Genomic DNA, 18,175 nt, shown 5'->3' with positions numbered 1-18,175 from the left:
TTGTTTTGTATGTATCCACATGGCAGTTTGCAGAGAGAAAGGCTCAGGTTTATCACTAGGGGAGGGGTCTAGCCCCTTGTGCAGGAAGGCACTTGTTATAGCACTGTAAAAAGCTATGCCATTCTTTAATTTATCCATATGCTGCTTTAGGGACCTCAGCTCCGCTGGGGGCCACAAGCCCAGGATGTGTTTCCCTTCACATAGACAGCACAGGAGAAGCAATTGCAAAGGAAAGACAAAGGTGAAATAAGATCAGCAGTATAGTTGAGCTGGTTCACCGCCACTGGCAATAAAGAATGTTTGAGAATGTTAATATGTAAACAGGTCACAACGGCTTTTAACCCTTTACACTAGACACATTTAGTATGTATAGTACAGCACGATGGATCCATATTACAGGGATACCTATTTTAGGTAACACACTGTACATTCAGCTCTGTAAGAACACAAGAAAAATAAAATCTGCCATAGCTCAGGGGTTCATATTGTGAAGAGAGTGATGCTCCATGCCCAGTGACAGCATTTTATAATGTTATTTTAAAAGGAGGAAGGGGTTGAGGCATAGGGAGAAATTTTTGCATCTCTCCATTTAAAGACTGCACGTTTTGACTTTTCCCCCTCCAAGCCTTTAAGGCTATGTCCATACTAGGAGCTGTGTACACCTAGGTGCAGTAGCTCAGTGAGAGCTAATCTGAATATCAACAGCAGCATAGTCGCAGTAGCACGGGCGCATCAGCATGGCTGAGCAGCACTGGGTATAAAGCCACCTGAAAGGGTACTCACAGAGACTATGTACTTTTTGCAGTTCAGGCCTACACTGCTATTTATATTCGCACTCAGGGTCAGCTCTAGATCAAATGGCGCCACAGGCGAGGAGCATGTTTAGCGCCTCCTCCATTTGTTAAACTTTTGAATACCTTATTTTGTATTGCATTTGTAGCCTATTTCCTGACTTTGATGCACAATTTGCATGCATGATTTATCCCTGTCAGATAAAACGATACATTTACACACTAGGAATCTGTAAATCTGTATTTATTCATGCCATATATAAGAAAAAAATGGTTATAGCTTATAGAAACATTTTGATTTTAGGAATAACTGAAATGTACTAACACCAAGAAATTGAACGGTGCACCAACATTGGGTGGACCAGTAATAAATAGTGTTACAGGAGGTGACAACCTTGGCATGTTAACCCTAGTCATTTAGTTCAAAAGGTCGCTTTTCTCTCTTTTTGCCCTCGCAAACTGAAGCACAGCGTCAGAGAGATCCAAAGACCTGAAACATTTTACTTCCAACATTCTATTTTCCCTTTTATCGCTAACAACAAAAATAGCACCCCACGCCCGGCACCCCAGGCAGTCGCTTGCCCCTATATCCAGCCCTGTTCACATTAGCTCTCATCAAGCCACCATGAGTATGTGTACATAAGCAGGGAAAGTCAGACACCTAGCTTGTAGTATAAACAGAGCCACTGAGAAAGGGAGAGAGGGCGCACACGTGCACACGGTTCCTGGTAATGCTTATAGACTAAGGAGCTCTGTGGGAAAGCATGCAATCAAAGTCAGTCATGGAAAGAGCCATCTTTAAGCAAGGTTGGGTGAGTTGTGCCTCCTCCTTTACTGAGCAGCCTGCTTTCTCTCTCTTCTTTTCCATTCTTGAGTTTTATTCTGAATTTTTAAGAAATAAAGTAGTACGTTTTAAAAATTATGGTAGTTATGTTGCAGCCCTCCTGCACAAGTATTTATCTTTTTATCTAACTTTTGTGATTCTGTGATTGCTATGGACAGAATATCCGCTAACAGGAGCATTCTATTAATGTGACAAATAACTAGACAATGAGGGACAGCTACCTCAGATTCTGGCTTAGCTCAAGAATTGTTCCACTTCCGCACATGCGTTTTGCCACTACAATTGATCAGTGACCAGACTGTGAACCCCATCTGATTAGTCAGTTACAGGACTAGTTTTATTGATGTCAACTTGAGAGAGAAGGGTGGCAATCTGGCACTATAAATTCAAATGGCTAGGGGGTCTAATCTCATGTTCTCGCTGCTGGATTAGGTTGTGAGCTACTGGAGGTTTCCTCATGGTATGTGTCACGCTGGCTGGATTTGGGGTGGAGGGGGGCATTTAGTATATTGTTTGACATCAGTATGTCAAAATCATAGCAATTCATGTAAGATATGCAATGTCAGGTACTGTTAGAAAGGCTATAATGTGCTAAGTAAGATGATGATGTTTATGTTCATGTGTTATATGTGTAATGGAAGTTATGGATATGGTTGATATATCTGTATTTCAAATTGTGCTGTCTGGGTCACACCCCAGACAGGATGGCTGCAAAACAAAAGCCTGCTTAATGGCCCATTAAGAAATTTGGCTTCTTGATAACCAGTGTGGGGAATCAGAAGCACTGTTTGTGGCTGGTTGGGAAGTCTGACTTCAGTTTCACCCACCAATGCTGGGAGAATCTGCTCTCCTTTTGCAGCCTGCCCTGACCTTGGCATTTTCAGGTGGCTACCCTGGGCACGGAAGGGTCACAGTATGGTGCATGTGGAGCAAATGTATGAGCAGAATCAGTTACTGAGGCAGAAGTAAGAAATCATCTGCCAATAATGAAAGTGAGACCACTCTGGGATGGAAACTTCTGGTACAAATGTGCCTCATCTGTACTTTCTAGATTTGAAATTCCAGCTTATTCAGCCAGTGAAGTCAACTTCCCTCTGTTATTCAAGGCCATTCTGTCATACATTTCCCAGTTTGGCAAAAACTGCAGCAGGAGCCCATTTAAACCCTACAGAATAGTTACAAGTTAATACTTCTTGGGAAAAACCCTGCTTTTGAGGCCTGATCCAAAGCTCATGCAGTAAAATGGACTTTGGATAAGGTCCTTCATTAGTTTCTCCTTTTATCAACCTGCAGAACCTGTCTCTTCTTACCACCCTAACAGCAGACTAAGTCTGTAGACAAACAAGTCATCTCCAAATGACCCATTTGACCACTTTGGTAACATTAGTGAAAAACCGACATTTTGCTTGAAAGTTCTGCTCCTACCTCGTGCATATTTGTATACAAATTTACCTCTGGAGATTCCCTGGCAGCCATTTCCATAGTCTTCTGCTGTCAGTGACCAGGTGCAGACAGTAGCAGTGAAATTCTGAAGAATGAGAATTTTACTATTGACTTCAATAGGGCCAGGATTTCACCCTGGGGTTTTTTTTTGTTTTTTTTTGGTATTGTCTCACTACACAGACCACAGACCAGCTTATCATGAAGCATGTCAATAAACACAGGAGAAAATTCATAATATTCATTAAGCCTCTTTGCGTCTGTCTACAGTGCAATGAAAAACCCACGATTGGCCTCTGCCAGCAGACTTGGGCTGGTGGGGCTCGGGCTTCAGGGCTGTTTAATTGTGACGCAGAAATTGTGCAGCCCCGAGCTCCGGGACCCTCCCCCCCTTGCAGGGTCCTAGAGCCTGGGTTCCAGCCTGAGTCTGAACATCTCCACTGAAGTTAAATATCCCCTTAGCCCATATCATATGGCACCGGCCAGCCACGGGTTTTTAATTGCAGTGCGGACATACCTTTAAGTCTGCCACAAACCCTAAAACTATGGCCCCTCACTTGGTTTGCTTTTGTGACAGAGTTTCTTAGTGTTGATCGGTGGCTTCATAGCATTCAAGACATGTCTAAAATGCTTTTTAGGATCTCCGCTTATGTTTTGTTACTTGTCTAGTTGGTTGCATCAGACTAATTGGGGGAAGATTTTCCTTCCTATCATGCTCAAAGAGATACTTCCTCACAACTATTTCAATGTATAGAACCAGATTGCAGCCCATGACTCCTCACTCACTTTGGGGGGGACCAGATGTCCTGATTTTATAGGCACAGTTCCGATATTCGGGGTTTTGTCTTATATACGCACCTATTACTCCCCACCCCTTGTCCCAATTTTACACACTTGCCAGCTGGTCACTCTACTCACATCTAAGTGCTATGAGATATACAAGGCCCACCCAGAGTTAAACACAAAACAAACTACTCTTCCTGTAAGGTTGTAATTTTATTTTATTTTTGTATTTCTTAGAATCCAGAAATCTAACACACAGCTACCAGTTACTGAGAGAGCTAGAGGACTGATACCTAAGGCAGAGGCACAACTCAACCCACCTTACTCCAGACTGACGGCTTAAGACCCAGATCACACACTTCCAGAGTCCCCTACCCTTCAAATAACACCATAAAGAGCTTGTAATTGTCAATGTACCACAAGCGTCTTCTAGGAAGGCAGGCAACCAATTGGGCAGGTCCCCTCTCTTCTCTTCTTCCTCAGTCCTCTTCACTCTTACCCCTCCTTGTTATAAGTTTAATTGATGGCGGGCATTCTGCACCCCATACTCCTGTGCCCTGCTGGCCTACACCCCTCACACAGTGCTAAGTCTTTTGTTCACCATGCAACTCCAGTGAATTCCTCAATATAGTTATACCAGGGTGGAAGCTGGCCCTGTGTGTCCTGTCAGTCTCTATCAAGACACTGGTTTTAAAGGTTTGAGGGGTGACAACAAGTGGGCCGCACATAGTTACTCTTTAAAAGTTTCTTGTTAAATAGAATGCATCACGTTTGTGTGGGTTAGGCTTTCAAGGAGAAGTAAGGAACAAACTCATTTTCCATAAAGCAGAACAAATTATAACAAGTCTTGTGATAGGTTAGGTAAGCTGAGGCTAGGTGAAAGGTAAACTGTCTCTATGTTCAAATCAGTGAAGGAAAACCAAAAAGGGCTTCCTACAACCAGGATTCCTTAAATCAAATCAATAAGGGCTTCTCACAGCCAGGACTTCTCTCGTTCCAGGGTGGGTCTCATTCTAACTCAGACCAGCTCACAGAAAGAAACTCTCTAGTGTGCTCTCCTTTTACATTCCCTCAGACTAGGGTAAATCCCTATAGCTTAGCCCAGTCACATTCTTTTTATGGCACGGGTCCCTGGGCATCCCTGTACTGAGGAAACACAGCTCTCTGTGTGTTTAATTATTCTTACATACTCAGGGAAATCATATTAACCTTTTCCATACTACATCCTGGCTGGGAGCCTACACCCTCCTATTTTAGATATTGTATTTAACATTTTGTTTTAATTTTTTATTTACAACAGACACCAGCAATACCACTTCCATTCCTTACATTGCTTTGCTAGTTTGAAGCAGTCTGCTCTACGTGTGAGAGAGTAGTCTGTTTCCCATGGTCCATTCAACCTGGCACCTGCTTATTGAGACTGCCAGTAAGGACAATCGATGACAAGAGCTGGTGAACATCTACCCACTGGGACCTGGCTTGAAACCCTTCCCCCACAACACATGGGTACTAAAGAGCCATCAAAGGGTAACTACTAGAGATAGCTGGATTTGAACCAGTGATCTAGATCTGAAAGGCTCTCTGTGCTGATACAGGCCAGATTTTGCTCTCAATTATACTTATGTAAGTCTAGACTTCAGTAAAGCTAATGGAGTTATTCTTGATTTATGCAGATGTGGTAAAGATGAGAGATTACCCTTAAAATGTCTTGAATGATATGTTTCCCTAATAAAAATCTAGGGTAAGGTGTTCTTCATTTCTCTCAGATTTATTGCTTATGAGAATTATAAGTACACTGTAAACTGAAAGGGGACTAGGTGATGAACACAGAAGAGAAGAACACTTTTCTAGTGTCATGGCACTGTTTTGTAGTTAGTTCAGGCTAACTTAGGTAAGGCAGAGATTTTACACGTCCCTTACATTACAGTTACACACAATTAACCTGAAGTGAAATATATAGGAATGAGACGGGGCAAGAAAGCCTGGAGATGAGAGAGCTGGGCAGGGGCACACAAAGAACAATATGTGCAGCACAGTACGTAGGGCAATACTGACATCTACTGTCCAGTCCCCAAACATCCATTTGTTGTCTGTTTCCAGTCACCCATCAAAAGAATAATGTGAAACTTGCCATATAACAACTATGATCCTCCCCTCCCCTCCCACACCAACCAACTGAGGCTGCTGCCAACTGCAGGTAGCTGCCATTTTGTGTTCAGGTCCGACGCAGCCTGCCACAGAAGAGAGACACACTGTTTTCTCTCATAGAGATTTTAGTATTTTCCTTCCGACCATATTTTGCTTTTTCCCTTAATCAAAAATAAGTGTAATTTAGAATGAGAGTATGTGGCTGTTCTGTCATGTTTTCCCATACACAGTCCCACATACAAAGAAGTGCAATACATTACCCCCTACTTTCAAACACATTATCCCTGCTGGCTCTGCAGCCGACTCAGAACGGCCCTCCAGCTTCCCTCGCATACTGCAACTCTCTCTACTTCTCATTTCACACCTGTATCTCTCCACCTCATCTGTTTTCCAGATATGTCCAAATCTCAACTGAAAGCAGAGCTTCCTCCCTCAATTTCTCACTCCCTCTGCTATTACACTTTATTTCAACTTTGCCTTGCACACTGCCGTGTTGTGTGGCATTGTACACTAGTATTATGTAGAAAAGGACAGAAATAAATAGAGGAATATGCACTCTGAAGCAGGACTTGTGTCAACAGATTCTGTTCAAGATAAAGGTGTATTGTATGAGTCATGTAGCTATTGCTAGTTTCTTCAAATGGAGAAAGTAGAACTGAAAACTCTTACTGACTTCCATATTTATAGACTGGTCCACTAGGAGAAAATAACTAATGAACTAGTTATTAGGTGCAGCTGTCTGTTCTAATCAATTTATGTTAGGGGTGTAAGTTTATAGTGGATATTGTTTATGCTACAGTTTGGATAAGTGCGTCACCATAATTCAGAAGCACTGGCAAAGCAGAGGTGTTTGAAAGTAAAGTAATTTAATTTTATAACCTCGCAAAGAATTCACCACTATTTGCTCTCTAATACATGGCCAAATGGTTTAAGAGATTATATAGCAAATATATTTATTATTTCTACAGTGTTTTAGATTTTCAAAAGCAAATATTAAAAATTCTTGCAACACCCCTGCAAAACAGAGAGGTAACTATTATACCCATTTTACAGATAGGGATGCTAAAGCAGAAGTGAAGTGACTTACCAATATCATATAGATAGTCAATTGTAGACACAGGATTAGAACTCAGGAGTTTCTAGGTATCATGTCTGAGTTCAGTCCACTAGGAAGCACTATCTCAGTTCTTATTTTACTAATGGTTAATAATTGTTAATATTTCATCTATGAATCAGATCTTTATTATATGGGGGAAAATCAATAAAAATAACATGGAACCATATTTTTGCCTCATAATATACTTAAAACAGAAAAACTCAAGTTAACACCACATGTGGAGCTGAACCAAGTGGGCAGTTGCAATTAGATGTGCTGACAGAGAGAACTTCCTAGCTGGCACTTGGTCCAAATCATGACTTCTTGAATAGGAAGGTCACGTTCTTGACACATACTTCATCCTTGAATGTTTATGATGATCCTAAACACCCACCAGGTGTCACTGCAATCTCACGCAGACACAGCTTCTGCATAGTGTACATATGACAGATACTGTACATTTAAATAAATGCAATGCTGGTCAAGATCCTGAGTCAATTAAAATTGGCTACTGTTGCTGTAGACCCACAGCACAGCAAGCAGGATAAAAATGCTGATTAAATATAAGAAGAGAGGCGGCTGGGCCAGGGTGCTATTTTTGTTTATTTTCTTATTTTTACTGTCTACGCAATTGCTAAGTGTCTAGTGCAATTGAAGTGTTGCCATGCAGAAGATTCAAGCTCAGTTACTTGGAGCTGGGCCTAGAATGCAATTTAAGAAGAAAACACCAGATGGCGCATTCCAACAGGGAGAGCAATCAGAATGGTTCACCAACCTTGGGGCTGGATTCTGTTCTGCATCTTCTGAGAGACAGAGTGCAGCAGGTGCAGCTCAGGAGCAGGAGTGAAGGTGGCACAGAGATAGCTTACACTACCTTTGTACCACCCATATTCTAGGCTGCTGCAGGGGCTGAAACAATAAACAATACAATAGGCCCAGAGAAGGTTCTTATCTACAATAGCTTTATCGGGTCTGCTTTGTAGCCCAGGATCACCGCAGATCTGAGTGCTATGACGCCATCCCCTCTCAGCTGCAGCATGCCGTCTGCACCAGGGCCTGCAAAAGGCAGGGGGTGCCTAAGGCAAATTACCTGTTCCTTTTTGGCCCTTTTATCCCATTGGAGCATCATACAGAGTTTGGGCAGCCTCTTAACTTTAATGTAGCCTCTTAACTTTACAGACTAATTGTGGCATTAATAATTTAAACTAGTTAATGAAAACTAGGGGAAGGAATGTTGTCTAGTAATTAGTGCAGTTAATAAATTACATTAGGAATTAATTTTGCCTGCTATTGGTGTGTGTCTTTTTGCAGACGTCCAAGGTAGAATCCTTGTGACTATTAGAGGCCAGGGATCTCCCAGCTGGCTGGGCCAGGTGAAGGTAAACTTGTCTGAACTAGGGATGTAAAGTATCAAATGGGTAACCAGTAAGTATTAGACTTACCGTTTACAAATTGCATTAACCATTTAACTGTTTGCTGCATGGCGGGGGGTTGGGGGGTGGCGGGTGGCTGTGCGTTTGGGGGGGTGAGTGGGGATGTGGTGATGCAGGGAGGAACAATGCAGGGAGGAACAATGGGACATATGCTCATGTGGCGGGGGGCTGATGGGCTCCGGGGTGGATAGGGCATGGAGGTACCTTATTGCCCCCTCCTGTGGGCTGGGGGATGGCGGACTCTGGGCGGGCGGTGTCACCCTGGCTCTGGAGGGCCTGCTATGGGGTGATCAGAGGGACCAGGGCCCCATGTAATAGCAGGGCCAAGTGCACTGGGCTGCACGCATCCAGCTCCTGGGCACCCCCTGCAACCCCCTTAGGGCTGTAAAATTTCATATCAGTGTACCGTTTAAACGATATACATTTTAATCGCTTAAATGGTTGTTTTGTTAAACTATATTTTACATCCTTAGTCTGAGCTAAGCTGGATGTTTCAGCTAAATGTGTCTCAGCTGGACGGCACTCTCCTGCCAATTTTACCAGTCTGGGGCCAGAGTCTGATCTCATTTATACTGGTGTAAATTGGAAGTAACTTGACTGAAGTCAGTGGATTTACTCCCAATATAAATCATTGTGACAAGATCAAAGTTTGGCCTATTACCTCTTAATAAGAGGTGAGGGTCTATTTCTGCTAAATGTTGGTCTGAAAGTGACTCACCTGCCAGCATACTCCTTTGTGGCTGAGCATGGCATAGTGAGATCTTCTTCAGCATACCCTGCTGATAGCCACTCCATCCCCGCGGTGGTTTGCTTCTTTCTGTGACTCAGCCCTCTGACCAACTCATATTCCATCCCACCCCTTTCAGGGGAGCTGAAAGTCCCACCAACAAATTGTGCAATGACCTTGTTTCAGGTCCTCTGTCCCTGCATCTGGGCCCTGTAGTCCTTACAACCCTTTTCTCAGGGGAATCATGTCAACTTCCTCAGTAGCTTGTAAGAGAACCCAGCCCCTCCCTCTACAATGGATTCCACTCCAGGGACCCTGTAGTTGGCAGCCAAGGTCTGCTCCCTCAGACTCTGTGCTATGTGTATGGACTATTTCCTACCTTGGCCTGTCCCTAGGCCTTTCCCCCTAATTCCCTTTTCAGTCTCTGCAGAGCAATTTCCAACTCTTAGAGTCAGCAATGTTTCCCACGGTTTTTTTCCTAGAGGTCCAGTTCCTTCCCTTCTCTCAAGGTTCACCATAGGAGCTTGCTCTGCCTGTGTCTCCCCAGTATTTCCCATGATCTTTTCCAGAACTCTCTTCTTAGGAAAACATCCCAAATCCTCCTCTCTATCTAGACCTACTGCCCTGAAGGCCTTCCATTATTAGTCTGCCCTAACCCTCACAGCTGGGTCTCATCTTTCATTGGGCCCTTCCCACCTGCTAGGGGCTCCCTGATGTACTAATTGCTCCCTGGCCCCAGTTAACTCTTTTTATATCAGTGTGAGGTGTACACCTCATCACAGTTTGTCATATCTGAATATGGGATAGCATTTATGAGGGTGTGTGTAAGGTGCAAAAGTCATGGGAGCAGGGGGACTGGACTCTTGGTCTCTGTGCCTTTCCTGCTGGGTGCCCTAGCCACTGGCCACCTGACTCCAGGAGAAGGGTTCCCAGCTGTGGATCGCAAGCAGAGATAGGCAACCCCCTGCAGCCTGGACTTAGGTGATTGTCTCTGTGAGACTGGTGGAGCTTCACCGCTCTCAGTGGCTATCTTAGATGGCTCCCCACCTAGCATGTTGGCTCTTGTGGTTTGCATTTGAAAGTGACTATTTCTCACTACTCATTGTACAGAGAGTCTAGGTGCCAAACTCGGCCTTTGTGGATTGCCTTTGTGGATTTTCTGCAAAAACAACGGGAGTCCTGTAGCACCTTGAAGACTAACAAATTTCTGCGGGCATAAGCTTTCATGGGCTGCAACCCACTTCATCAGATGCATACAGTGGAAATCACAGATAGGAAGTATATATATATTGTGACAGGGCCAGACCGCAGGGCTATGAAAGGGTACTGGAAGGCATGTATATTAGCCCCAGGCTCCATAAAGCCCTCTTCCCTGGGTAACCCAGCTGGGGCTAATTGAAGACAGTTGGGCCAATTAGGCCACCTGGAGCCTATCAAAGAAGCTGCCCCGGCAGTTAAAAGCCTCCATTTCAGGCAGGCCAAGGAGGCTGAAAGGGAGTTAACAGCCAGAGGAGAGGAGGCAGAGCAAAGCAAAGCAAGCAAAGCAGAGCGAAGAGGAGTGAAGTGAAGCAAAGCAGAGCGAAGAGGAGTGAAGTGAAGCAAAGCGGAGCGGAGAGGAGCTGCCCTGCCCTGCCCTGCCGCCACTATAGCTGCAGGGCTTGGGACTATCATCCACGGCCGCTACCATACCGAGACAGAGAGGCTCCAGCCGGGGAAGACACCACAACCCTTCACGCCGGTACGAGGGAGCAGTCTACAGGCCGGGGGGGGCCACGGACAGGCGGCCCAGGGAAGGTAGTAGGTCTCCAGGACTAAGCTGGGTGAGACCACTCCTTACAGGGTCCCTGGGTCGGGGGCCCGGGGAAGAGGGCGGGACCGGGTCCCCCCCACCCCCAGCACTCCCCACCCCCCCGCACCACAGGCACAGCCGCTGAAGCGCAGGATCCACAGGGCAGGACAGGCGCACCCTGCCACACTGGTGTCAGAAGTGGGATTCAGCATGCGCAGCGGCTAGAGAGAGGGAGAAGGAGAGAGGGGAAAAAAAAAAAAAAAAAAAAACCCAGGAGGGTGGGGGACTTTTCCTTTCTTCCCCTCCTCACCACAATGGACGACGTGGTAAAGGCACTCATACAAGCCACGGCGGCCCAGCAGGAGGCCACCCGGGCCCAGATGGCCACCCAGCAAGAGTCACTGCGGCTTCAGCAAGAGACTAATCTGTTGTTGATCAGCCAGGCCAACCAGGACCGAGCCCTTTTGCGAGAAGTAGTGGCCCAGCTGAGGACCCTGGCTTCTCAAACCACAGGGCCGGATGGGGCGCGAACACTACGTGCCACCGGCTATCTGCAGAAGATGACTGGGGAGGACGATTTGGAGGCGTACCTCCTTACTTTTGAGCGGGTCGCCGCACGTGAGGCTTGGCCCCAGGCTCAGTGGGCTGGTATTCTCGCCCCCTTCCTGAGTGGAGAAGCCCAGAAGGCCTATTATGACCTACCCGCGGCGGCGGCGGCGGACTATGCCCAGTTAAAAGCAGAAATCCTGGCTCGGTCGGGGGTAACGACAGCCGTGCGGGCCCAGAGGTACCACGACTGGAGATTCCAGGAGGGCAAGGCTCCGCGGTCGCAACTATTTGACCTCGTCCACCTCGCCCAGAAGTGGCTGCAACCAGAGGTCCACCGGCCGGAGAAAGTCCTGGAGATCCTGGTTATCGACTGGTATATGAGGGGGCTGCCGGCCGACCTCCGCGCTTGGGTAGGGCAGAATGACCCCTCATCTTATGACGACTTGGTTGCACTAGTAGAGAGGCAGGTAACGGCCAGGGGTCTCACCCGGCCAGTCGGAGGGGACTTGCCCCGGGTCAGACGACCCACCCCAGTTCTGGGGGTCCGGACGCCCGAGAACCCGGCAGGGACCAGGTGGAAAGCGAAGGGGACTGAGGGCCCACCGGAGGCCACCAAGGGACAGGGTGATGCGGGCAAGGAGGACAGAGCTAGACCCCCTAGCCCAAAGAACAAAGGGGTGTCTAGAGCCCCCTACCGCTGCTATGCGTGTGGGGAGTGGGGACACATAGCTGCCCAATGTCCCAACACCAAAGAACCCATGCAGTGCAACCTGGGAACCTGGCCGGACTCCTGTAGCCTAATCCACCTCGTAGGGGTTGCCCTAACCCCCACAGATACACGAGGCCGGTGAAGCTGAACGGAGTCAAGACCCTGGCACTGGTGGATTCTGGGAGTGCCATTACGCTCATCTCGGGAAGATTGGTGAAGCACAGCCAATTAGCACAAGCTAAATGCACGGGGGTGACATGTGTCCATGGGTCCGTAAGCTACTACCCCACCATCCCAGTGAACATTGAAGTTCAGGGGGTGTCACCAGAGTGACAGCAGGAGTGGTCCCTAGGCTCCCATACCCAGTTCTTATAGGAAGAGACTTTCCGGGCTTTGGGACCCTCCTTCCCCCAGAGGGGCCCGGGGGAGGGGAGGAACCTGAAACCCCCGGGCGGGCCCTCCCCTGTGAGGACCACCCCCCGATGTTCTCTGAGATCGCCCAGGATCTATTTCTAGCCCCAGGGAAGGGCCGAAAGACCCGGGCCGAAAGGAGGGCGGCTAAGGCTTTGGGCACAAGAATCCTGGCCCAGGGGCTAAAGCCCGCCATGGTAGGCAGACAGACCCGGGCGACAGCTAGAGAAACAGCCCAGAGCGAAGAAGGCCCTCAAGCGGACACTGAGCCGAGTCGCACAGAACCGGAAGCTGGGGTAGAAACCGGTCCCTTGGAGCTGGGAGAACTAGGAACAGTGCGAGAGAACTTCGGTCGAGACCAGGCCGGTGACCCAAGATATGTCAACGCCAGGACAGAAGTGGCCGAGATCGATGGAGTCCCAGTGGAGGGAAGAGCTCGAGGCCCGGGGCCATACTTTCTGGTAAAGGGGGACCTGCTGTATAGGGCCACGGAGATAAGCGGGGAGCGGGTGTTACAGCTCCTGGTGCCGCGGAAGCATCAAAATGCCGTGCTGAGCTTAGCCCACAGCCACCTCTTTGGGGGGCACTTGGGTGTAGAAAAGACCCTGGCCCGAATCCTGAGGAGGTTCTTTTGGCCAGGTATACACGAGGAAGTTCGGCGCTATTGCGCCACCTGCCCCGAATGCCAATTACACAGCCCCCAGCCTCATTTGCGGGCCCCTTTAGTGCCCCTACCCATCATTGAAATCCCATTCGAGCGTATTGCTATGGACCTAGTGGGGCCCTTGGAGAAAACAGCCAGGGGGCACCAACACATACTCGTTGTCCTCGATTATGCTACCAGGTATCCAGAAGCCGTTCCCTTGCGGAATACCACTTCTAAAGCGATCGCAACAGAGTTAGTGAAGATTTTCGCCCGGGTGGGGCTGCCCAAAGAGATACTAACGGATCAAGGGACCCCATTTATGTCGAAGCTAATGAAGGACTTGTGCACTCTCCTACGGGTGCGGGCCCTACGGACCTCCGTCTATCACCCCCAGACGGATGGCCTGGTGGAGAGGTTTAATAGGACTCTCAAGGCCATGATCAAGAAGGTGGTGAGCCGAGATGGCAAGGACTGGGATACCCTGTTGCCGTACCTTATGTTCGCCATTCGCGAGGTTCCCCAGGCCTCCACGGGGTTCTCCCCCTTTGAACTACTGTACGGGCGTCACCCCCGGGGCATCTTGGACATAGCCAGAGAAACCTGGGAGGAGGAGCCCACCCCGGGAAGGAATGTTATTGATCATGTACTCCAGATGAGGGATCGGATAGCCCGAGTGACCCCCATTGTGCGGGAACATTTAGAGAAAGCCCAGAGGGCCCAACAGGTCCACTATAATCGCCACGCCATGGTTCGACGATTCCAGCCAGGAGACCAGGTGATGATCCTCGTACCTACCGCTGAGAGCAAACTGTTGGCCCAGTGGCAGGGGCCCTATGAGGTGGTCGAGCCTGTGGGAGAGACCAACTATAAAGTACGGCAACCAGGGCGCCGGAAGCAAGAGCAGATCTACCACATTAACTTATTAAAACCATGGAGGGCCCGAGAAGCATGTATGACCTTCACCCAGGAGGTAAGCGCGCCTGAACAAGTGAAGATATCCCCTGATCTAACGCCAAACCAAAAGGCCGAGGCAGCAGAGATGGTAGCCCGGAACCAAGATGTCTTCACGACTAGCCCAGGCCGAACAACGGAGGTCTTTCACCACATCGTCACCAGCCCTGGGGCGAGGGTTACGATGAGACCCTATCGAGTACCCGAGGCCAAAAGAAAGGAGATTAAGGCTGAGGTCAAAAAGATGTTGGAGATGGGGGTCATAGAAGAGTCCCATAGTCAGTGGTGTAGCCCAATTGTGCTAGTACCGAAGCCAGACGGCACTACGAGATTCTGCAACGACTTCCGCCGGCTAAACGAGGTATCTCGGTTCGACGCATACCCCATGCCTCGTATAGATGAGCTTGTGGACCAAGTGGGCAAGGCCCGATTTCTGACTACCCTAGATCTGACCAAGGGATACTGGCAAATCCCACTAGCTACAGAGGCAAAGGAAAAGACGGCATTTTCAACACCAGATGGATTGTTCCAGTATACGGTCCTTCCCTTCGGATTACATGGGGCCCCAGCCACCTTCCAGCGCCTAATGGACAAGCTGTTACGCCCTCATGCTGACTATGCCGCTGCGTATCTGGACGACATAGTCATTCATACCCCAGATTGGGAGACACATCTGAGGAAGGTGGAAGGGGTACTGCACACTTTGAGGCGGGCTGGCCTCACCGCAAATCCCGCCAAGTGTGCCATTGGTCTAGCCGAGGCTAGATACCTCGGATACATCGTAGGGCGGGGCACAGTAAGACCCCAGCTCAACAAACTGGAAGCCATCCAGGATTGGCCTCGGCCCAACCGAAAGAAGCAGGTCCGAGCATTTTTAGGGGTGGTAGGGTACTACCGACGGTTCATCCCCCATTTCGCCTCCAGAGCCAGCCCCTGACGGACCTTATCAAGGCCCGGGGCCCGGACATGGTACGATGGACCGCAGGGGCAGAGGAAGCCTTCGCAGACTTACGGACGGCCCTCTGCAATAACCCCGTACTCCTTGCTCCTGACTTTACAAAGGAATTTATTCTGCAGACCGACGCCTCAGAAGTGGGGCTGGGGGCGGTCCTGTCGCAGATGGTAGGTGACGAAGAACATCCCATTATGTACCTCAGTAGGAAGCTCCTCCCAAGGGAGCAGAGGTATGCAGTAGTGGAGAGGGAGTGCCTCGCCGTCAAGTGGGCTATGGAGGCACTCCGTTACTACCTGCTGGGACGCCACTTTACGCTGGTGACCGATCACGCACCCCTCCAGTGGATGCAGCGGAACAGGGAGAAAAATGCGCGGGTGACCCGGTGGTTCTTGTCCCTCCAACCTTTCCGGTTCACCATACAGCACAGGGCGGGACGTCGCCACGGGAATGCTGATGGTCTGTCCCGGGTCCACTGTCTGACGTCCCAAGTTGCCCAAACCTGGGGGCTTGAGCAGGGGGAGGATGTGTGACAGGGCCAGACCGCAGGGCTATGAAAGGGTACTGGAAGGCATGTATATTAGCCCCAGGCTCCATAAAGCCCTCTTCCCTGGGTAACCCAGCTGGGGCTAATTGAAGACAGTTGGGCCAATTAGGCCACCTGGAGCCTATCAAAGAAGCTGCCCCGGCAGTTAAAAGCCTCCATTTCAGGCAGGCCAAGGAGGCTGAAAGGGAGTTAACAGCCAGAGGAGAGGAGGCAGAGCAAAGCAAAGCAAGCAAAGCAGAGCGAAGAGGAGTGAAGTGAAGCAAAGCAGAGCGAAGAGGAGTGAAGTGAAGCAAAGCGGAGCGGAGAGGAGCTGCCCTGCCCTGCCCTGCCGCCACTATAGCTGCAGGGCTTGGGACTATCATCCACGGCCGCTACCATACCGAGACAGAGAGGCTCCAGCCGGGGAAGACACCACAACCCTTCACGCCGGTACGAGGGAGCAGTCTACAGGCCGGGGGGGCCACGGACAGGCGGCCCAGGGAAGGTAGTAGGTCTCCAGGACTAAGCTGGGTGAGACCACTCCTTACAGGGTCCCTGGGTCGGGGGCCCGGGGAAGAGGGCGGGACCGGGTCCCCCCTCCCCCTGCACTCCCCTCCCCGCCGCACCACTGGCACAGCCGCTGAAGCGCAGGATCCACAGGGCAGGACAGGCGCACCCTGCCACAATATATACATCCAAGGGTAAGAAACAACAATGGGGAGGGCAAGTGCTAACAAAGTCAAATCAGTTAAAGTAGATGAGGCCTATTCACAACCGTTGATTAGAAGGTGAGAATGTGTGAACAGTGACAATTACTTCTTGTAATGAGATAACCATTCCAAGTCCCTATTCAGACCCAGTCTGATTGTGTCAAGTTTGCAGATGAGTTCCAGCTCTGCAGTTTCTCTCTGAAGTCTGTTTATGAAGTGTTGTTTCTATGATTTTCTAGGCACCCTAAAGTTAGGTGTTGCAATGCTGAGCATTGCAATACCAAATTTTCTTTGTGGTTCCTGGTCTCATTATTTGCTTAACTCTGTTCCCATTGCAATCAATGGTAAAACTCTCCTTAACTGCAATGGGAGCAGAGTTAGGCCAACGCTTAGAAAACTCCACCTCACATTCTCTTTTCCTGGGGCTTTACTATGTACAATAGGCCAAGTACTGGGAAGATAAGCACTCTCTAAAATTTCATAACTTTGCACAGCACAGCTTAATTCCTGTATAATTCCTGAATAAACAGTAGCTGTTTGTATCTGTCTCTATTTTTGATGATTTTGCCAGATATGTCACTAATATATAGTACTGAAGCTTTGGTCAGTAAAATATAAAATTTATAATTTGTTGAGAGAATTCATACTAGTCTCACAGGGCAGAAAAAGGTTTGTTACTGTTTGTTACTGGACTGAGAATATTTACATGTCAGTGATGTGGTTAACTGACTGGATGAACTGTAAATGGTTATTATATAACCTTTCATGGTTATTTTCAGTCTTTTTAATGCATAGTTATCATAGTGAAAAAGCTGCAGTTATGCATTTTGCATAATAGTTATGGGTCAAATCTTGAAGTCTTCTTTGGCTGTTACTCAGTCGCACGCAGCCAAAACTCATTGATATTGATTTTATTACTTAGCTCTTTATTAATTACTTAAGCAACCTTAACTCTAAATTTCTGTGAGAAGGTATCTGCACATGTGTTTGTAGGCTATATATTTAGAGATGGTCCTAAACTTAAACCCTGGATTTGAACACTCCCAAACTTTGGTGAAATTCAACCTTGGACCTAAATTTAATAGCTGTCCAGATGTGCCAATCCAAAATTCTAAGCTGGTGTATAACTATGTAACCCCATTCACTTCAATGGAGCAATACCAATTTGCCCTAGGTTGGGATACTTTGGGAAAGCTTGCAACTAGATTTAGATCCAAACTTTGTGGCACAGGCACATCTCTAATATATCACTATATAGCTTGTAAGTCAATTTCTAAAATGATTTGGGGATTTTTCTCAGTGAAATATATACATGACAGTTATCTGCCTGGCTTCGGGGAGATGGACAATCATGCCTATATTTATCCAGAACCTAGTTTGAATAGTAGGCTATGTACTGGATATATTTTTGACTGGGGTGGGAAGGCTGAACTAGCCCTCTGTGGCCAAAGTACACCCTATGGAGAGGAAAGAAAGAAGGGAAAGGCAGCAGACTCACCATCTCAGTACTCCTCATCCACCAGACTTCTTACGCCATTCCTGTACTCATTTTGTATTGCCATGCAGGGGTCCCCCATGAGAGTGACTTTCACACTGTGCAGGAGGTGAGCACTTTGGGTCTGATCCAAATCCCAAATCAAGTCAATGGAAAATCTGTCCTAGGGATAGAT

The sequence above is a fragment of the Emydura macquarii genome, unplaced genomic scaffold, assembly GCF_026122565.2.
Source record: "Emydura macquarii macquarii isolate MOO-44397 ecotype Brisbane River unplaced genomic scaffold, CSIRO-AGI_Emac_v2 contig_2422, whole genome shotgun sequence".
Classification (NCBI taxonomy): domain Eukaryota; kingdom Metazoa; phylum Chordata; order Testudines; family Chelidae; genus Emydura; species Emydura macquarii.
This window is presented reverse-complemented; position numbering follows the sequence as displayed.